Raw genomic sequence first — 23,323 nt, forward strand, 5'->3', positions numbered from 1 at the left:
TTAAAACCAAGAGGCTTATGCAAAATTCTGCTAGAATTCAAAAAAAGCCTCTTGCTTTTCCTGACCATGCGTGCAGGCAGGGCTCATGTTGCATTTTCTTTACTTTTAATTGGATGGAGACATGATGGATGGAGACATGATGACAGGAGCTCTCTTGGTCATCATGCACCAGAAAAGAGAGTGAAGAGAAGCACAGGGAAGCCAGCCTTAACCATGTTTAAGCAACTGAACCAATGTCAGCCTCAGCCTACCTGCACAATTACTTTTATGTGAGAAAAACAGGCACCTCCCTATTTGGAAAATCATAGCTAGGTACAGTAGCAAACAATCCTCAAGTTATTCCTGGTAACATTATTCCTACAGCCCCAATCCTTTTAACTCATTACATTAGCTCTACATTTCTCTATTGTTCCTAACATCTAGTTCATAACCAAGAGCTTATGTTATTAAATAAGCTTTGAGTTAACAGGATTAATGAATGAAGAGTTTAAAGATACCAAAAAAAATCTCACAGAAGTACATGCTGAATGTGCCAACTGACTACTATGAACTAATTTACTTTTGAGAAACATGCTATTTCTTATATGCTACTGACAGTGCCTGTAAAAATGGTGCACATTAACTGGCTGTTTTATTTTCTCCCCAATCTTAATATCTAGTATCCACAGACTGAGATCAGAGCACCAGCATATACAATGTCACTTTATACTAGAGTTAGGAGGGGAGAAGAAGAGTAGAAATCAGACTCACTTTGCTAGCTGCTGTCCTCTGTCCAGAATATTTTAAAGGAGACTGTATTCCCCCAGGGCTCGCTGACCTGGCACTCTCTCCTTGCGGAGGCTCACACCACTGTCTTGTGCAGCCCTCAGTGCTTTTGCAGAATGTGTCACCATGCTATAAAACACCTTCTCCTCCACCTCTCAACCTAAGCATGTGTTACTTGGCTTCAGGACAGCTTCTCTTCTCACTGTCCTGCCTTTCCTTCTGAACATCTTGATCTTTGTGGTGGCCTCTCATCTCACTATCCTGGTGAAGCATTGGAGTCATTACTTCTTCAGTTGCTTCCCTCACCAATATATCAATTGAAGACAGTATGGACCAGTTGCTTTAGAGTACAACTACTGTGACCCTAGAACCAGGTGGTCCCAGGACTTCTGACTCTAAAGTTTTTGAGATACCAGATATAGTTGGAATAAAATATGCTCCCTAGAATGAGATTGTCTTCATTATCTGGACTTTTCAATCTGCACTTTTGCTCATGCTATTCCTTCTTTTTTTTTTTTTTTTTTTTTTTTTGAGACAGAGTCTCGCTCTGTCGCCCAGGCTGGAGTGCAGTGGCGCAATCTCGGCTCACTGCAAGCTCCGCCTCCCGGGTTCACGCCATTCTCCTGCCTCAGCCTCCCGAGTAGCTGGGACTGCAGGCACCCGCCACCACGCCCGGCTAATTTTTTGTATTTTTAATAGAGACGGGGTTTCACCGTGGTCTCGATCTCCTGACCTCGAGATCCGCCCGCCTCGGCCTCCCAAAGTGCTGGGATTACAAGCGTGAGCCACCGCGCCCGGCCTGCTCATGCTATTCCTTCTATCAGGAGTAGCTTTGTCTCTCCCTGGTGACATTCTCCTCTTCCAGCAAGGCCTAATTTAAGTGTAATTTACTTCATAAAGTTCCTGTCACCTTGGAATTAACCTCCCTTCTACACAGTGTCATTGTTCACCTTGTTCAAATCTTTATAAATTCAGGCTCAGGTCTGTGTGGTCATGGAGTGTGTCTTTTTACCAAAAGGAACACCTTGGCCAGGCACAGTGGCTCATGCCTGTAATCCCAGCACTTTGGGAGGCCGAAGCAGACAGATCACCTGAGGTCAGGAGTTTGAGACCAGCCTGACCAACATAGAGAAACCCTGTCTCTACTAAAAATACAAAATTAGCTGGGTGTGGTGGTGGGCACCTGTAATCCCAGCTACTCGGGAGGCTGAGGCAAAAGAATCGCTTGAATGCAGGAGGCAGAGGTTGCTGTGAGCCAAGATAGCGCCACTGCACTCCGGCCGGGACAAGAAGAGTGAAACTCTGTCTCAAAAAAAAAAAAAAAGGAACACCTCATGCACTTTACAAGGAGCTCCTTCAGGAAAGGATGGCACCTCGTGTAGAGGAGAGATCTCTGATTGATTAATTAATTAATTAAAGACATTCAGAAATTAAATTAATTAAAGACATTCAGAAATGTAGCTTTATCACAGGCAGCTGTTCACACGTAAAACTAATTTGGTTACCTTCATCTGTATACACATGTAGCTAGTGAATTAACATAACTATTAAACTGGAGAATCAACAGAAACATGCCAAGGACTGGCTCTTATCTTCCAGTGACCTCAATTTCAGGAACCTTTCCATTCCTCTCAGGGCTTCATGGTCTTTTTGGGGACTGCGAAGCTGAAAAATAAGCACAGAATTACTTTAGTATATTGTAGGAAAAAATACAGAAGGAAATGCTTTGTAAGAGCACAGTATTAAAATTTATTCAGTTTGGCTCTTTTCAAAGGAACCTGCAGAATTAAACTTGTAGTGTAATCCTCCACGGGGGCTCAACAAAGCCATGGAAACATGAATGAAGTGGGATTGCAAATGTAACATTTCCAATAAATTTTTTTTAAAAAAAAAGAAAGAAAAAGAGGTCCATTAAATAAAATACCTTAAAAAGCCAAGAAACTAACTGCAAGTTCCACAAAGAGAGTGGCTAATGATTCTGTGTGATTTAAGGAATGCTGAGAAAGGATGTCTTAATGCAGTGAAATATAATAGGAAGTACAGGTAATCTCTTGCCTTTAGTGTTTATTTTATTAGCCATTCCAGGAGGCAGCAGGAAATAACTAGTTCAGGTCTAGAAAGAAAACCAAAAAATGTTATGGTAGCCAGTACAATGGTGGTCTCACAGCTAGTAAAACAGTCGTGATATGACCAGTGTTTTTCCCTAAAGGCGCTCGCAGAATCATCCTGTAATGTAACAATAATTTCTATCATTGTGGAAAAAAACCCTGACTTTTCCTTCCCATGACTGGCAAGTAATTATATGAAGAGTAAATTACTTCTTTCATGAAAAAGAAAATTAACACTAGTATACTTTCTTCAGCCACTAAAATTCTACAGAAATGTAGATATAATAAGAAACTCAACCATCACATCAGGCCAGGTGTGGTGTCTCATGCCTGTAATCCCAGCACTTTTGGAAGCTGAGGAGGGTGGGTCACCCAAGGTCAGGAGGTCGAGACCAGCCTGACCAACTTGGTGAAACCCTGTCTCTACTAAAAACAGAAAAATTAGCTGTCTCTACTAAAAACACAAAAATTAGCCAGGCATGGTGGTGCATGCCTGTAATCCCAGCTACCTGGGAGGCTGAGGCAAGAGAAATCGCTTGAACCCAGGAAGCGAAGTTTGCAATGAGTCGAGATCACGCCATTGCATTCCAGCCTGGGCAACAAGACTGAAACTCTGTCTCAATAAAACAAAAAAGAAAAGAAAAGAAACTCAATCATCAGTATTTAGTTGCTCACAAGATTGACCCAGGAATAACAGAGCAGCTAAAATCCAGAAAATTAGACTTCATTCAAGTACTTAGGCATCCTGTGAGCCACCACGGTGCCTCTCACCACGGTGCCTCTCAACACCAGGGAGGCAGTGGTCACTATTCTTGCACTGATGAAGACAGCTGAGTACAGGATGGGGGACTGCAGGGGCAATGGAGAGTGCCAGGACTGCAGCTCAGAGCCAGGCTTTTCCATCAAGGACTTACAGCCACGCCTGTCACCTCTAGCTAGAAAAACATTTTAGTAGAAATACCATTTTATTGTTTTAATTCCAGAAATGACTACAGTGGCAAATAGAACTTACTTTTTTAATATTGTTATTGTTGTTGAGGCAGAGTCTCATTCTGTCGCCCAGGCTGGAGTACAGTGCTATGATCTTGGCTCACTGCAGCCTCTGCCTCCCAGCTTCAAGTGATTCTCCTGCTTCAGCCTCCCAAGTAGCTGGGATTACAGGCACCAGCCACCATGCCTGGCTAATTTTTTACATTTTTAGTGGAGATGTTGGCCAGGCTGGTCTTGAACTCCTGACCTCAGGTGATTCGCCTGCCTTGGCCTCCCAAAGTGCTGGGATTACAGGTGTGAGCCACTATACCCGGCCTGGAACTTACTTTTTAACAACAAACTTGGTTTTATTACTCCACAGATGATCCTTTCAAGTCATGGCAAGCCTTCTACATACAGGAACTCGGGGTTTGATTCAAACACAGAATATGGTACTTTTACTGTCTCAGTGAGTCCAAGAGCTTGAGCTGAAAGTGCAAAAGAACATAATTTGTAGAAGATAAAATTTGACACAGACATTCTTTTATTTGTATCTGCATTCTCAAGTACATTATGAACAAGTTCCCTACAATCGAGCAATATTCACTTCATATTGGAGGCATTTTGTTTAGGATATTGGGCAAATCTGAAGAACAAGCCCAAAAGATAAGCACTTTCAGGAGGAATATTTTAACACTTTCTTTTTTTTTTCTTTGGGATGGAGTCTTGCTTTCTTGCCCAGGCTAGAGTGCAGTGGTGCAATCTCAGCTCACTGTAGTCTCCACCTCCTGGGTTCAAGCAGTTCTCCTGCCTCAGCCTCCCAAGTAGCTGGGACTACAGTCACACGTTACCACACCCAGCTAATTTTTTGTATTTTTAGTAGAGATGAGGTTTCACCATGTTAGCCAGGATGGTCTCAATCTCCTGACCTCAAGTGATCCATCTGCCTCAGCCTCCCAAAGTGCTGGGATTACAGGCATGAGCCATCATGCCCGACCCATTTTAATACTTTCAATCAAAAGGAGAGTTATGTTATTAGTCAAAATGACCTCTGTGTTCTAAGCAGGGATGACTGAAGGCCATTCCATACAGCAGTGGCCCCTAGCAGCCTTTGCATTCTCATCAAGAGGCAGGGTAGCTGTTCAAAGACAGGTGGTGTCTATGACGCAACTAAGCAGTACTTAGTAAGTTCAAGACATCAGACACAGAGTAGTCAGGATTCCTGATAAGGGACAGGAAACGTCAGCACCAGGTATTGAGATAATGGACAGGAATGCCTGGGAATGCTGCAAGTGCTCCCCACTCCTTACTTCCTTCTCCATGACAGATACACCCAATCAACTGAAACACACTTTCTTGCTAAACCTCCTCAGAAGGAGCTTGCAGTGAGCTGAGATCGTGCCACTGCACTCCAGCCTGGGTGACAGAGCGAGACTCCGTCTCAAAAAAAAACAAAACAAAACAAAACAAAAAAACCTCCTCAGAATCATTCAAGACAGCATTCCAGGAAACTGCTGTCAACAGATCTAAGTATTTTTCACACGTGTGTTAGCCAGATTAGAAGTACAGACGGTGGAATGACACTTATCCCAATGACTCCCTTCCTCTCCCATTCTGACACATGAGAAAGCTGAATCCAAGAGAAATGAAGTTGTCTGCTTGGTTTCAATAGCAAGTGTAGTAGTAGAAATAAACCAAAGCCCAGTTTCTGGGACCTTCCTTTTTTAGGTCCTGAACTTCTATAATTCATTCAGACATGACCCTTCATTGATATATTATTAAAGACATACTGTAGGGGAAGGACTATGAGTCCCTTCATGTCTGTATGAAAGAGCAAAGACTCTTGTCTCCAAAAAATAAAAAATACAAAAATGTTTCAATTAAGAAAGAAGTGTGATGGTTCTTGGCAATGTTTAAATAGAAAATAAGAGTATCACTTTCAAATAAGCGGACACTTTCTGAACATGTAATAACCAGGGTCACAGAATCACAGAGGCCAGTGAGAAGATTAAAAAGTACCCGTCAGCCCCAGTGACACATACACCACCAGGAAAATTTCCTGTTCCTGTCGCTCCAACGAATCCACAGCAACATAATGTCGGCAAGTGGTACGATCTGCCTCCTCTACCTCCAGGCAGCCACAGGGAAACTGGAGAGCAAAGGGACCATTCCCTATGTCACTGGTAAGTGAGGCTCAATGGGACACACGAAGCATGAGGGGCACCCAAAGGTAGGTGACAAGTTCAGTGTCTCCCCTTTGTCTTCCTGCCTCATGTATTATCTGCATCTTCTGCTCTTTTCCTGATAAGGAAGGAGGCAGCAATAGCGTGTCTACTGTGGAAATGTGGGACTACTCATTGGGCATCATGGAACTTAATGTAGAAGTTTACACAGCCCTGGGAAGCTTTCAGAACCTGGTCTCCTAAGGCTCCTGGTTTTCTAAGGCTCTTGAACAGGCAGTAGACTGTGAACCCCCAGGAGTTCACATAGGTTTTCTAGGGTCTTCACACTGCTAACCGCAGTCATGGCAACTCCTTCATTTCCTTTTTAAACAATTGTTTTCCCAATTATCCCTTTAAAGTTGGGCAGTTTAGGCTGGGCATGGTGGCTCACACCTATAATCCCAGCACTTTGGGAGGCTGAGGCGGGCAGATCACTTGAGGTCAGGAGTTTGAGACCAGCCTGGCTGACAATGTAAAACCCCGTCTCTACTTAAAAATACAATAATTAGCTGGGTGTGGTGGTGGATACCTGTAATCCCAGCTGCTTGGGAGGTTGAGGCATGAGAATCCCTTGAACCCAGGAGGCAGAGGTTGCAGGGAGCGGAGATTGTGCCACTGTACTCCAGCTTGGGCAATAGAGCAAAACTCAATCTAAAAAAAAAAAAAAAAATTGGGTAGTTTAGAGCCTCTGATACAGCGAGTGTGCACAATGATTCGTGGTGATGAGCTATTAAATATCATTGGCCGGGCGCGGTGGCTCACGCTTGTAATCCCAGCACTTTGGGAGGCCGAGGCGGGCGGATCACGAGGTCAGGAGATCGAGACCAGGGTGAAACCCCGTCTCTACTAAAAATACAAAAAATTAGCCGGGCGTGGTGGCGAGCGCCTGTAGTCCCAGCTACTCGGAGAGGCTGAGGCAGGAGAATGGCGTGAACCTGGGAGGCGGAGCTTGCAGTGAGCCGAGATTGTGCCACTGCACTCCAGCCTGGGCGACCGAGCAAGACTCCGTCTCAAAAAAAAAAAAATATCATTAATTAGGCTATGGTGGTTTTTTAAAATTGTGATTGGCTAGGCGAGGTGGCTCATGTCTGCGATCCCAGCACTTTGGGAGGCTTAGGCGGACGGATCACCTGAGGTTGAGAGTTCGAGACTAGTCTGACCAACACGGAGAAACACTGTCTCTAGAAAAAATACAAAATTAGCTGGGTGTGGTGGCACATGCCTGTAATCCCAGCTACTCAGGAGGCTGAGGCAGGAGAATCACTTGAACCCAGGAGGTGGAGGTTGCGGTGAGCCAAGATTGCGCCATTGCACTCCAGCCTAAGCAACAAGAGTGAAACTCTGTCTTAAAAAAAAAAAAAGAAAAAGAAAAAAAAAGAAGAATCAATACCCAGCAGATGGTGAGGCATCCATAGTGTGACCAGGTGCCAAGGAATGTCCATAAGGATGGAACTGCAGTTAAGTCTCCTGAATTTCCTTCCTTGGGCCCCTTCCCTGGGCCCACCCCTTACCCATATAACCACATCCTCACTTTTCTCCCCTAAACACAAATCGAGGGACACTCAAAGCAAGCATAGTACTCACTTCTTAACCAATCCATCCCCTCTTCCATCCCCAACACATGGGGAGAACTTATGTTAGCCTTGTAAATAAGAAATACTCACCATCCCACAGTTATTTTTCCAGTCTGCCTTTTTTTAACCACTCACCTGGCAGAAACTTATTCTCCTGGCCAGTAGCTATTTGTAAAACTGGTCTGCCTCCCTATTTTCACACCAAAGATACTAATTCTTTAGTAGAAAGGGGAGTATTCTAAATCAGACAATTAGCAGATCACCTAGAATTTCCACCCCCTCCACAGAGGCACACAAACAAGAGAATGAACCCAATTTGTTGTCTATAATAAACAGGATGTTCTACTCACCACCGAGCCCCAGAGATTGTTACTAGATGACTAATCCCTAGTAGTAATGGCTACAATGGCCCAGTTCCCTATTTTATTACTGTGTGCAGAAATTTGAAAGGCACTCCTCTCCCACCCCCATCTTCCCTTACATACTTTTGCACATCAATTCATTAAGAATCTGAAGTGTAATTTATCTTATTCACTATTATCCTGTTAAATTGCTCTACAGCTGCCATGGGAGTAATTGCAGTGATCAGTGATTCAGACTTCTTGAGCAAAGGGCCTTAAGTAGGTTTCATTACTAAAACTTCCAAAGGTTTTATTATTGAAATAAACCTGAGATAGAGCAGTATGCCTCCATAGGGCAGTCATACTAATGATTCTTAAGTTAGGAAGGGATGTCAGACACATCATCAATGTTGCGCTTGTGAGTACGACTAACTGGGAATTTATCAACGAATAAAACCAACTGGCATTCTAAGAATGAAGAAGAATAATCTCATTTTAAGTAGCATATGCAGTGCTGTGCAACTCTTTAAAAGGCTGCCTTTGGCTGGGCGCGGTGGCTCATGTCTGTAATCCTAGCACTTTGGGAGCCTGAGGCAGGCAGATCACCTGAGGTCAGCAGATGGAGACCATCCTGACTAACACGGTGAAACTCCGTTTCTACTAAAAATACAAAAAATTAGCCAGGTGTGATGGCACATGACTGTAATCCCAGCTACTCGGGAGGCCGAGGCAGGAGAATCACTTGAACCCAGGAGGCGGAGGTTGTAGTGAGCCAAGATCGTGCCATTGCACTCCAGCCTGGACAACAAAAGCAAAACAAAAACGAAAAAAAAACCTGCCTTTGGCCAGGCACAGTGGCTCAGGCCTGTAATCCCAGCATTTTGGGAGGCCGAGGTAGGTGGATCATATTTACCTCACTTCCCCTTCATATTCACGGGCACCTCCTATTCAGCATCTCATCACTCATTCAACAATATTTAATGAGTATGAAGCACAGCTAGGTGTTTTTAAACACAATAAAAACAGTGTGATCTTTGTTTTCTGGTGGCTCAACATCTAGTTATTTCTTTTTTCTTTTTTTTCCAAGACAGAGTCTTGTTCTGTCACCCAGGCTGGAGTACAGTGGCGCGATCTCGGCTCACTGCAACTTCCGCCTCCTGGATTCAAGCAATTCTTCTGCCTCAGCCTCCCAAGGAACTGGGAATACAGGTGTGCACCATGCCCAGCTAATTTTTCTATTTTTAGTAGAGATAGGATTTCATCATGTTGGCCAGGCTGGTCTCCATCTCCTGACCTCGTGACCCACCCACCTCAGCCTCCCAAAGTGCTAGGATTGCAGGCGTGAGCCACCGCTCCTGGCCAACATCAAGTTATTTCTTATCTGAACTGTTCAGGCATACTCTTGTCTCTTACCATTCATTCACAGAATAGTACCCAGTCTGGGAATGGTAAGAGACAAAAGTATACCTGGGTACACCATGCCAATAGTACCCAGAGTGTCTCCTCCTCAAAACTTAGATTTTATTCAGGGGTCAGTAAACTTTTTCTATAAAAACCAGACAGTAAATATTTTAGGCTTCTGGGCCATATGTTCTCTGTTGAAACTACTCAACTCTGCTCTTGTAACATTAAAAGCAGCCATGGACAATATGTAAACCCATGGGTGAGACTGTGTTCCAATATGGTTTATTCATAAAAAAAGGCATCAGGCCAGATTTGACCCATGGGCCATAGAGTTTGCCGACCCCTGATGTAATTGCAGTGCTTCTTATTCCATTGGAATTATCCAGATTCCTTTCCATAGCCTAGAAGGTGCTCCATCCTCAACTGAGTATTACTTGCTCCTCCAGGCTCCACTATGCTCCAGCCACCCTGACCATCTTTATGGTGCTTAAACACTGTGCCAAGTCCGTTCACATCTCAGGTCCCTGCACTTGATGTTCTACCCATCACAACCACTCTTGCCCAGATCTTCTTTGAGCTGCCTCAGCTCAAATGTCACCTCCTCAGAGAGGTCTTCACTGCCCACCCCAATAGGTCAGTGCCCATCCCAATGCCCAAACTTTCTAACTCCCATAGCTCTATTTATTTTCTTCAAATTACTTATCACCGTCTGAAAAAATATCACATTTGTTGCATGTATATAGTCTGCTTCCCCACCAGCATACTACCACTAGAACGGAAGCTCCCCGAGAATAGAGACTGTCTTACTCATTCTCCCCTAAGTTCCCAGCACCTAGATCTGTGCCTGGCACTTGGCAGGGGCTCAAAAAATATCTGTTATCAGCTGGGCACAGTGGCTCATGCCTGTAATCCCAGCACTTTGGGAAGCTGAGGTGGGCAGATCACCTGAGGTCAGGGGTTTGAGACCAACCTGGCCAATATGGTAAAACCGCATCTCTACTTAAAAAATACAAAAATTAGCCGGGCGTGGTGGTACACACCTGTATTCCCAGCTACTCTGGAGGCTGAGGAAGGAGAATCACTTGAATCCGGGAGGCAGAGGTTGTAGTGTGCTAAGATCACACCATTGCACTCCAGCATGGGCAACAAGAGTAAAACTCCATCTAAAAAAAAAAGAAAGGAAAGAAAGAAAGGAAAGGAAAGAAAATAAAAGAAAAGAGAAGAAAAGAGAAAAGAATATGAACAGTTGGCGAGATCAAGACTTCTAGCCCAAAGGGCCTGCAGCTGGTCTGACCATTCATCAAAAAATCTGAATTTAAATGGAGACACATTGGACTGCCGCATGCAATAAAAGAACTGAAGCAGCAAATGGTCTTGATTTGGGTTTCCTTCCACCCTACACGGCTCCAGCAAATGGAGGAGTGAGCGTGCCTGCGGTGCTCCTGACACATCTAGGGTAGTTCCTATTCACAGTGGTCAACCTTTGGGATTTTCCACACCTCACAGGATCATCGTCCATCTAGGCTAACCTAGAATGTCCAGATAAAAGCTCCTGTTTAGAGACTGGAGAGAAAATTGTCAAACCTGAAAGCCCATGAACTGTCTCAGCCAGGGAAGAACACGCGTAGCAAAGACTACAGAGTCTGATGTCAGAAGCCTAATTTCAGATTGACCTGTACAGCTTTACGATTGTGAGTAATTAACTTACTTTCGCTAGGCTCTGTTATTCTCACATCAATAATGAGAAAGCGAACCGAATAGTCTCCCAAATCCCTTCCAATTTTAACATCCTCTGACTTTATGATTAAAGAGTGATACTAATAAGGCTAAAACTGTGGCTTAACCCCAACAGGAGCCTGCTGGGATTATGCTAAGCAAAACTATTCCACACAGACAGAGCCATTCTGACCACGTCCCTCCCTACACCAGCTAACATACAGATATGCACCACTGGTATGAGAAGTCCCTCCTACAGAGGACATTGACTGATTCAATAATAGGCTGATTTAGTCATTCAACCAACAAATATTTACTGAGCACCTTCTAGGTATTTAGGGATACAACAGAACAAAACAGACAAAATCCCTTTCCTTATGGAGCTCACGTTTTAGTGAAGAAGAGTGGGGGAGTCAGACATCAAATAGGAAATGAGTTGAGGATACATTTTACGCAGAGCACCCTGGAGGCACTTTTGATAAGGTGATTTTTGAGCCTCAATCCAAAGCAGTGAGACAGTGAGCCATGCAGACACTAGGGGAAGAATGTTCCAGGCAGAGGGAACAGCAAGGCCCAGAGACAGGACAGGGTGAAGCATGCCTGGCATGTTAAAGGAAACGCCATGAGCTCAGTGTTTATACAGAGGAGTGAGAGCAGGTGAATAGTAGGAAGCATAGTGAGACAGGTGGTAAGGGGGCAAGATCATGCAGAAAACAGAAAGCCACTGGAGAGTTTGAACAGAGGGGTAAACATGATCTAAAGTCCACTGAAAAAGGACTGTTCTAGCTGTTGTACTGAAAGTAGACAGGCTGGGTGCGGTGGCTCACACCTGTAATCCCAACGCTTTGGGAGGCCGAGGCAGGCAGATCACTTGAGGCCAGGAGTTCAAGACCATCCTGGCCAACATGGCGAAACTCTGTCTCTAATAAAAATACAAAAAAATTAGCTGGGCATGCTGGTTCATGCCTGTAATCCCTGCTACTAGGGAGGCTGAGTCAGGAGAATTGCTTGAACCTGGGAGGCGGAGGTAACAGTGAGCAGAGATCACAGCATTGTACTCCAGCCTTGGCAAGAGAGCAAGACTCTGTCTCAAATAAAAAAAAAAAAAAAAAGAAAAGACAGAATAGACTGAAGGAGGCAAGGAGGCAAGCATGGAAACAAGAAAACCAGTTAGGAGACTGAGATAAACCAGGTGAGAGATGATGGCAGATGGGTCCAGGGTGGCAGCAGTGAGGAATGAAGAGGGACAGACTCTGGGATATATTCTGAAGTTGAATCAACAGACACTGGAGGACAGGATGATCTTGGAAAATCTTGGGACTACTGCAGAATTGAATGAAGCTAAATGGCACTAAATTCCAACATCCACTGTGAAATCCTGGGATCAGGGATTTGTTCATCTCTGTCACCTAGTGTCCCACCCAGTACTTGGCACATAATGAAGATATAAAAAGTCCTCAATTCTTGAATAAATCTGGAACTGAATATATTGCAAAGCCAAAAAACCTGCAGTTTGATAGGTCATTAGGAGACCAAAAAGCATCTGGTACTAGACATATTTTACTAACAGAGTCTTGCTCTGTCGCCCAGGCTGGCAATGGCGTGATGTCAGCTCACTGCAACCTCCGCCTCCCAGGCTCAAGCAATTCTCATGCTTCAGCCTCCCTAGTAGCTGGGACTACAGGCACCCACCACCATGCCCAGCTAATTTTTTTGTTTTGTTTTGTTTTTTGTATTTTAGTAGAGATGGGGTTTCACCATGTTGCCGAGGGTGGTCTCAAACTCCTGAGCTTAGGCAATCCACCCACCTTGGCCTCCCAAAGTGCTAGGATTACAGGTGTGAGCCACTGCACTCAGCCTAAATCTATTTCTTTTTATAAAAAATTTCCCTTACTATGGCCAGACGCGGTGGCTCAAGCCTGTAATCCCAACACTTTGGGAGGCCGAAGCGGGCATATCATTAGGTCAGGAGATTGAGACCATCCTGGCTAACACGGTGAAACCCCGTCTCTACTAAAAATAAAAATAAAAAGTAAAAAATTTCCCTTTATAACTCATCTCACAGTAGTAACCAATGAAGCTGACAAACAACTTTACATTATACAGGTGAGATGTGAACAACTTGGTCATTTCCCTGAGAGGCCAGATGTAGTCACCAAACCTCAGCAACTCCCATTTAAAATACAGGGGTAAGTGTTACACAAGTAGGAAGCCCATGTTCTTATGAATAGTAAATCATGGGCTGGGCACAGTGGCTCACTCCTGTAATCCCAGAACTTTGGGAGGCTGAGGCGGGTGGATCATGAGGTCAAGAGTTCAAGACCAGCCTGGCCAACATGGTGAAATCCCGTCTCTACTAAAAATAAAAAAATTAGCCAGGTGTGGTGGTGGGTGCCTGTAATCCCAGCTACTCGGGAGGCTGAGGCAGACAAATGCTTGAACCTGGGAGGTAGAGGTTGCAGTAAGCCGAGATTGTGCCACTGCACTCCAGCCAGGGCAACAGAGGGAGACTCCATCTCAAAATAACTGATCAACAATACAATACAATACAATAAATACAATACAATAAAATACAATACAATACAAAATACAATACAATACAAAACACAATACAAAATACAATACAATACAATACAAAACACAATACAATACAAAACACAATACAATACAAAATACAATACAATACAATACAACACAAAATACAATACAATACAAAATACAATACAATACAAAATACAATACAATAAAATACAAAATACAATACAATACAATAAAAATACAACACAATACAATACAAAATACAACACAATATAAAATACAATACAATACAAAATAGAATACAATACAATACACAATACAATACAGTACAATATACAATACAATACAATACAAAATACAATATACTACAAAATACAATACAAAATACAATATAATACAATACAAAACAATACAAAATACAATATAATACAATACAATACAAAATACAATACAATACAATACAATACAATATAAAGACATAAAGGATGTCACTTACACGGACAGGTGTTCAGGGCTTGTGTGGAGGAGTTGTGGATGAGGATGAAAGTTGACTTGCAGACAATGGAGTCCGACTAGAGTTACTGGATGAGGAAAGGAGAGAAAGAGAGAGAAAAGGAAAAGGGTAAGGGAAGTGGAAGATTCACCTCAGTTTGAAGGTCATCTCTGATTGCTGACAAAGGCAGTGGAAAATGTTGGAGAAAGTCTGAAAATATTGCTAAAGGTTGGTGGTTTCAGAAAATCTTGTAACATTTCCTTTACTTTAAAACTTAACATCTCAAGGGTTTTTAGTATGAGTTTTTTTTTTCCCATGGATTTCAGAGTAGTTGAACCCTTCAGCCACGGAAAATAACTCTGGTATGAACCACATTTGAATATTACCAATAAAGACATGGGACTCTCCTCTGAGGTCGAGCGCGTCTATTCACTTGCTGCTCAGCCTCCTCTTCTGCCCACCCTCACCTCCTTTTCTGGCATCTGCTCCTCCCAGGGAGGACTTCACACCCTCCTCACAGAGCCAGCTGCCACCTCCCACTCTTCGAGGCTCCATCACGTGCCGGGCTCCACCACCTTCTCGCGTGTGACATCTACCTTTCACCAAGCTGAGGACACAGTGCACCCATGGTGTGTTTAAGGAGACAGTTCAGATGGCCACAAAATTCTTTTGTTATGTGGTCTGTGATTTGAATTGCCCTGTCCAAAGACTAATGCATGGTTCATGGTCAGGCCAAGTAAGGTTATGTTGGAATGAGAAACCACCAAGCACCTTTAATTCCTTCCAAGATCTTTTAGGAGTGGGACAAAGTCAAGTGCTGTTAGTGATGGCAAGAGAGGAGATTCTCTCTGCTGCACTCTGGTGATGATGGCAGGTCCAGCACTGCTCCAGCACCCAATCCTTGCAGTGTCTTCTATGGCGCTTGCACATTCTTTATATAATACAGGCTTTGCAGTCTCGGTTTCTGCAATCACTGTCACAACTGCCCCTAAGAAAAGCGGTGACTGCATTCCTCACAACCTTGAATTTGAGCTTTGTCTTGAGAAATGAAGGTTTCTACAGGTTTCTTCATGTTCACATTAATCCAAACTGAAGATTTACCTCCAGGAATATTTTTCTTTCTCTATTACTTCCCTTAGCAAAAAATGTGTAACTTCCAATCTTCAATTCTTCACCAATGCTTTGATTCTTTGGCTAAATCAAAAGCATGCTGAGGGCCAGGCACAGTGGTTCACACCTGTAATCTCAGCACTTCAGGAGGCTGAGGCAGGCTGATCACAAGGTCAGGAGTTCAAGACCAGCCGGGCCAACACGGTGAAACCCCATCTCTTCTAAAAATACAAAAATTAGCCACCATGGTGGCATGCACCTGTAATCCCAGGTACTGGGAGGCTGAGGCAGGAGAACTGCTTGAACCCAGGAGGTGAAGGTTACAGTGAGCCAAAATCATGCCACTGCACTCCAGCCTGGGCAACAAAGCAAGACTCTGTCTCAAAAAAAAAAGAAAGAAAGAAAGAAAGAAAGAAAGAAAGAAAGAAAGAAAGAAAGAAAAAACATGCTTAACCTATGAGTGAAGTGCTGAGTTTTGTCTTCTCCACTGCAGGACTCCTGGACAAGCATTATTTTCTTACCCTACTACAGAATTTCTCAACCACTTTCCATGCCATAATCCACACAAAATCTATTTGGCACACTGACTGACCTTCACTAATTGCCCCAAGGTACTGTGAGAGCTGAAGGAGAAGTATTTTAGGACACACCCATTAACCCAACTTGAGAACATTTATTCACCGTAGTATTAATGAGAATGATTAACTGCACACATTTGTAAACACCTAATACACACACATAATTCATACTTGATTCCCAACACTTATTTCCTGACAATACAAAACTTCATACTAAATGGGTAGTTATTGGTTCTTGGCAACTTAAGTTCCTAAGGTGGCAGATAATCTACAAATTGTGGTCACTTACTCTGACAATGCACAATGGCAAACAAAAAGATGGGAAGGAAAGAAAGCTCTAATAAAGAGCTCTAATAAAGAAAATAGGCTGGGCACGGTGGCTCACACCTGTAATCCTAACACTTTGGGAAGCCGAGGTGGGCAGATCACCTGAGGTCAGGGGTCCGAGACCAGCCTGGCCAACATGGCGTAAACCCGCCTCTACTAAAAATACAAAAATTAGTTAGGCATGGTGGCACATGCCTGTAATCCCAGGTATTTGGGAGGCTGAGGCAAGAGAATTGCTTGAACCCAGGAGGCGGAGGTTGCGGTGAGCCAAGATCGCCCCATTGTACTCCAGCCTGGGAAACAAGAGCAAAACTTCGTCTCAAAAAAAAAAAAAAAAGAAAAGAAAAGAACATTATTTGTTCAATGGGGACTTCTTAGATCTTTCCTATTAGGCTGTGATATTTGTGTGCAGGCCAGAATTACAGTATTTGCCATTTTAGGAACAGGGCTCATATGAATAAACATTAAGGTCCAAATGCGGACAGTAACTGCTATCCCTGAACAGTTGTGTGGCTACTTGAAACTGAAATATGCTGTGAGTATGAAAGACACACCAATTCTCAACAAAAACAATATGTGCAAATGAAGTAAAGAATGTGAAATACTTCATTGTGTATTTATTTATAATGACTTCAGGTTGAACTCCAAAATGTAAAATTATGTATGTGGCTTGCATTTGCAGCACACATTGTATTTCTCTTGGATACCACTGGTCAAAGTTCAAAGCTTAATGCTGGGTGCGGTGACTCACATCTGTAATCCCAGCACTTTGGGAGGCTCAGGCAGAAAGATCACCTGAGCCTAGGAGTTTGAGACCAGCCTAGCCAAAATGGTGAAACCTTGTCTCTACACAAAATACAAAACTTAGCCAGGCATGGTGGCACACGCCTGTAATCCCAGCTACTCAGGAGGCTAGGAAGGAGAATTGCTTGAGCCTGGCTGCAGTGAGCCGAGATCGCACCACTGCACTCCAGCCTGGGTGATAGAGTAAGACTTTGTATCAAAAAAAGGAAGAAAGAAGAAAAGCTTCAGTTATCCCTACACTGCATATGTGCATATTGATAAATCAAGGACTGCCTATATTGAGCTTCTGCAAAAGATTTTTTGGGGAGGTGAAGGAAGGAGCAGTTCCATCATTTTAAAAGATTAATTTTTAAAAGCTTCAAGATTAATCTGTGCTTTTAAAAAGGATTTCACAACTATTTTACCTGTTGTATTTGTTCTTGGCTGAGTAACTACAGTTGTATTGTGAGTAAAGAAGTTCTGGACCGTAAATACATAGTTGATACTAATATTATAATAAAGCATTTAGAAGAAATTTACAGGCCTTTCTCACACAGCTGTGCACTGCTAATTATTATTATTATTATTTGAGACAGAGTCTCATCCTGTTGTCCAGGCTGGAGTACAGTGGTGTGATCTTAACTCACTGCAACTTCTGCCTCCCACGTTCAAGCAATTATCCTGCCTCAGCCTCCTGAGTAGCTGGAACCACAAGTGTGTGACACCACAGCTGGCTAATTTTTGTATTTTTAGTAGACACGGGGTTTTGCAATGTTGGCAAGGCTGGTCTCGAACTCCTGACCTCAGGTGATCCACCCACCTCAGCCTCCCAAAGTGCTGGGATTACAAGTGTAAGCCACTGTGCCTGGCCAATTTTTAAACGTAATCCATTCTGCCTTCATTTTATAGTGAAAATAATCATTTTGGTGACTTGAATTTTGAAAATAGCAATTTTCAGATATCCAGGTGAGACCACCTGGATGTCTCCAAAGTCATCTTTTTTATAAGATAAATATGCAAAAGTCACTTTTTCCCCAAACCAGCTCAATTCTGTTTCTGAATCTTAGATGAACTGTCCCACAGCAGAGCCAGAAGCAGCTTGCTGTATCATCTTAAACCTTTCCTCTCCATATATAACTCAGTCCCAACGAACATACACAGATGCACAACCTCAATCAGTAAGCAAGACTCTACCCACTTCAACATTCCTTTCATGAGTAGAGAGAGGCCTTCTGTTCCTACCCCCAACACTCAAATTACCCATGTATTACCCTTCAAAATAAAGCCAGAATAACCTTTCTAAAGGACAGATCCAAATTATTTTAAGAGGGAACTGCTATGAGACCATTTAGTGACTGCCACTGCTTTTGTAAGATCTAAGGCCTTCCTCCATTTGGCCACCCAAGTCTATCTATACAATCCCACCATGCCCACATGGCACTCCTCACTCCACACAGAATGGGTAAGGTATGTGAATATGTGAGCATATTTGACATCTCCCTGCCTTTACTCATATTTGGAACACGTTCCCTCCCTTCTGGATGCACAAATGACTGATCTGGGTATGCCATCCTTGCCTTCTCCCCTAAAAATGTTCAATAACTCTTCATTGCATTTTTCATAATATTAAGCCTCCCAAGGACAGGGTTCTTGCCAGACCCAATTTTGCACATCTGATACTTATATTAAATACATGTTTGTTCAATAAGTGAATCTAAATGTTAATTGTAAATATAAGGAAGTCATGATGATAGGGGAACAAAAGGCCCTTCCTCATTGAATTAATCTCTCCTTAGGGAAGACACTGAATTTGTTTCTGCAGATTATCATCTTACCTTTTAATAAGAAATTTAATTCGATTGCCCACTTGAATGATGTTTTCCAGCCTTGGGATTCCATACCACGAGGGACTTCTGAAAGGAATGTTTTCTTTTAGTCCTTCCACATACAGATCATTCGCATGGCCTTCAAATTTTTGGTACAGTAGAGCCTTGGCTTCAGTGCTCCCCCAGGCTTCAGCTGAACACAACCAAAACAATTCAGAAAATTATGTTTGTGTTGAAATCAGATTTTAGTACAATCCAAAGCAAGGTGCAGGTCAATTTTTTTAAATTGGAAAAACTCTAGAAACATATTTACTAAGTATTGAAGCAGGCTTAAAGCAAAGGCAAGTATAAATGACCCATTATTAGACAGACCAATGAGACAGAAAATTAACAAGGATATTAAGGATTTGACGTCAGTTCTGGACCAAGCGGACTTAATAGACATCTACAGAGTTCTCCACCCCAAATCCACAGAATATACATTCTTCTCAGCACCACATCACACTTATTCTAAAATTGACCACCTAGTTAGAAGTAAAACACTCCTCAGCAAATGCAAAAGAAAGGAAATAATAACCAACAGGCTCTCACTGCACAGTGCAATTAAATTAGAACTCAAAATTAAGAAACTCACTCAAAACTGCACAACTACATGGAAACTGAACAACCTGCTCCTGAATGAGAACTGAGTAAATAACGAAATTAAGGCAGAAATAAAGATGTCCTTTGAAACCAGTGAGAACAAAGACACAACATATCAGAATCTCTGGGACACATTTAAAGCAGTGTTTAGAGGGAAATTTATAGCAGTAAATGACTAATGCACTAAATGCCCACAAGAGAAAGCAGGAATAATCTAAAATATTAATATTTATGCAGCTAACAAACATGAAAAAATGCTCATCACTGGTCATTAGAGAAATGCAAATCAAAAACACAATGAGATACCATCTCATGTCAGTTAAAATGGCAAACAATAAAAAGTCAGGAAACAACAGATGCTGGAGAGGATGTGGAGAAATAGGAACGCTTTTATACTTTTGGTGGGAGTGTAAATTAGTTAAACCATTGAGGAAGACAGTGTAATGATTCCTCAAGGATCTAGAACCAGAAATAACATTTGACCCAGCAATCCCATTACTGGGTATATACCCAAAGGATTATAAATCATTCTACTATAAAGACACATGCACATGTATGTTTATTGCGGCACTATTCACAATAGCAAAAACTTGGAACCAACCTAAATGCCCATCAATGATAGACTGGATAAAGAAAATGTGGCACACATACACTATGGAATACTACATAGACATAAAAAAGGATGAGTTCATGTCCTTTGCAGGAACATGGATGAAGCTGGAAACCATCATTCTCAGCAAACTAACACAAGAACAGAAAACCAAAAACTGCATGTTCTCACTCATAAGTGGGAGCTGAACAATGAGAACACATGGACATGGAGGGGAACATCACACATCAGGGCCTGTCGGGGGGTGCAGGGTTAGGGGAGGGACAGCATTAGGAGAAATACCTAATGTAGACGATAGGTTGATGGGTGCAGCAAACCACCATGGCACGTGTAACAAACCTGCACGTTCTGCACATGTACCCCAGAACTTAAAGTATAATAAAAAATAATAATAACAAAATCCTGCCCCCAATCCAAGGCCACAAATAATTTAATTAAAGCCTATAAAATAGGACACACAGAAAAGTCACTCTGTTTCCTTGACTCCACAACTTGTATGTGTGGCTTATAATGCATTTACATTATTATCAGTCTCGATAAACTCTGGGGGAGAAAGCCGGGGGTAACACACCTAATCCTTTCATGAAATGTCTAACATGGCCTTGAGTGTGTGGGATCTTTTCTCAAGCCCCCATGCCTGAGTGCCATTTGCTGATGGCCCTTCCCCATGACTGAGGAAGCTGGGTCACTAGTTGAACACTAAGTACAAGACAGCATGAGAATCATGTTTGCAGCTGCAGTTAGCTGGAGAGCTGGTAGAAGGCACTGCTCCATGATAGTATATGCTGAGTTCTGCCATCTTAATGATATCTGTATATGTTTTCTATCTTTGAAGATACTTGCATTTTTACATATCAGAATCCCAAGGCTGAGAAATAAAAATTTTAAAAATTAAAAAATAATAATAATAAAAATAAATGACCCATCATTACCAACCAGATTTTGGCAGATTTAAGTGTCCTGATCCTAAGACAATCTTAATAACTCTAAGATCTTAAAAGATTAAACTTTGTTTTTCAATATTCTTAGGAAGAAGAGAAAGAAAATTATAGACAATAAAGAACACAACCTGAATACTATTTTTTTGTTTTTGTTTTTGTTTTGTTTTGTTTTGTTTTTTTCCGAGATGGAGTCTTGCTCTGTCACCCAGGCTGGAGTGCAGTGGCATGATATCAGTTCATTGCAAGCTCCACCTCCTGGGTTCAAGTGATTCTCCTGCCTCAGCCTCCTGAGTAGCTAAGATTACAGGTGCCCGCCACCACACCTGGCTAATTTCTGTACTTTTCAGTAGAGACGGGGTTTTACCATGTTGGCCAGGCTGGTCTCAAACTCCTGACCTCAAGCGATCTGCTCACCTCGACCTCCCAAAGTGCTGGGATTACAGGTGTGAGCCACCACAGCTGGCCTGCAAATACTATTTGGAAGCAGCCTTTTGCCACTATCTGCTTGTGAAATTAATAACCCTCCTCCATTGGCTGCTGCAAACAGGCGCATTTCAGGCTAAATTTTCATCCACACTGCAACCACGAGATGAGTGTTCTTTACCCCTTCAACCTCATGAGTATGCTATTTTAAAAGAAATAACTTTCCACAAAGAATTCATGAAATGGGAAATAAAAATAGTAAGCAGAGGCCAGTTTAGATTAAAAGAGGCATAACAACCAAAGTTAGCACATGAAGATTGTTTGGATCCAGATTTAAAGCAAAATTTTTCAGATAATGAGGAAATGAGATACTGTTCAGGTAAGAGTAAGGAAACTTGGCCAGGCACAGTGGCTCACGTCTGTAATCGCAGCACTTGGGGAGGACGAGGTGGGCAGATTACCCGAGGTCAGGAGTTCGAGACCAGCCTGGCCAACAAGGTGAAACGCTGTCTCTACTAAAAATACAAAAATTAGCTGGGCATGGTGGCGTGCGCCTGTAATCCCAGCTACCCAGGAGGCTGAGGCAGGAGAATTGCTGGAGCCAGAGGGGCAGAGGCTGCTGTGAGCTGAGATTGCACCATTGCACTCCAGCCGAGGGTGACACAGCAAGACTTGGTCTCAAAAAAAAAAAAAAAAAAAAAAAGAGGAGGAAACTCAACTAAGGGTTACAGATGAGTTGACACCAAAAAAATCATTGTAATTTTGTCAGATGTGATGAGATAGTAGCTGTGTAAGAAAATGTTAATGCTGTTCGGGGATGCACACTGAACAGATAAAATGATGTGATGACTGATTTGCTTTACAATATTCCTGCAAAGGGAGGTAAAGGAATAGAAGAACAAAATGTAGGACAATCTTAATGATCACAGAAATTGAGGAATGGGTATTTTAGTGTTCATTGTACTATTTTCTCTACTTTTGAATAGGTATAAAAACTGTAATTTAAAAAGGTAAAAAAAGGGCCAGGAGTGATGGCTCATGCCTGTAATCCCAACACTTTGGGAGGCTGAGGCAGGTGGATCACTTGGGTCAGGAGTTCAAGACCAGCCTGGCCAACATGGTGAAAGCCTGTCTCTACCAAAAAAAAAAAAAAAAATCAGCCAGTTGTTGTGGCAGGCACCTATAGTCCCAGCTACTCAGAAGGCTGAGGCAAGAGAATTGCTTGAACCTGGGAGGCAGAGGCTGCAGTGAGCCAAGATCATGACACTGCACTCCAGCCTGGGCGACAGAGTGAGAATCCACCAAAAAAAAAAAAAAAGTAAAAATGAATTGACTAATCCCTGCTCTGAAGCCACATCCAAACAAAACTCTAAGAAGAAAGATTCAAGCAATTTATATCATGCTATTTACATACAGATCTCCCTTGCACCTCTGTATGTAACATTTAAATATTTTACAACCTGATGGTTGGGAGTAGCTCAAAGCTGGGCATGGTGGCATGTGCCTGTAGCCCCAGCTACTTAGGAGACTGAGGCAGGAGGATAACTTGAGCCCAGGAGTTCTAGTCCATCCCAGACAACATGAGACCCTGTTTCTTCGTTTCTTTTCTTTTCTTTTTCTTTTTTACTTTGTTTTTTTTTTGGGGGGATGGAGTTTCACTCTTGTTGTCCAGGCTGGAGTGCAATGGTGCAATCTTGGCTCACTGCAACCTCCGCCTCCTGGGTTCAAGTGATTCTCCTGCCTCAGCCTCCCAAGTAGCTGGGATTACAGGCGCACACCACCACGCCCAGCTAATTGAGTATTTTTAGTAGAGATGGGATTTCTCTATGTTGGTCAGGCTGGTCTCGAACCCCCCACTTCAGGTGATCCACCTGCCTCAGCCTCCCAAAATGCTGGGATTACAGGTGTGAGCCACCACACCCAGTGGACCCTGTTTCTTTAAAAAGAAAAGTC

The 23,323-nt window shown here is 42.7% G+C and overlaps 1 long non-coding RNA gene across 2 annotated transcripts in view; it reads right to left on the reverse strand.

The window, feature by feature from the left end:
* Positions 1-4,267: 4,267 nt before the first annotated feature.
* LOC131381908 (uncharacterized) overlaps positions 4,268-23,323 on the reverse strand; it is a 34,881-nt gene continuing 15,825 nt past the window's right edge. For both annotated transcript variants that reach the window (XR_009210961.1, XR_009210957.1), the window contains 4 exons: positions 18,764-18,947; positions 14,134-14,218; positions 10,424-10,546; positions 4,268-4,330 (listed from right to left, as the gene is read on the reverse strand). This is a non-coding gene — a long non-coding RNA (uncharacterized LOC131381908). The remainder of the gene's footprint in view (positions 4,331-10,423; positions 10,547-14,133; positions 14,219-18,763; positions 18,948-23,323) is intronic.

Source organism: Hylobates moloch, unplaced genomic scaffold, assembly GCF_009828535.3.
Source record: "Hylobates moloch isolate HMO894 unplaced genomic scaffold, HMol_V3 SCAFFOLD_1, whole genome shotgun sequence".
NCBI lineage: Eukaryota > Metazoa > Chordata > Mammalia > Primates > Hylobatidae > Hylobates > Hylobates moloch.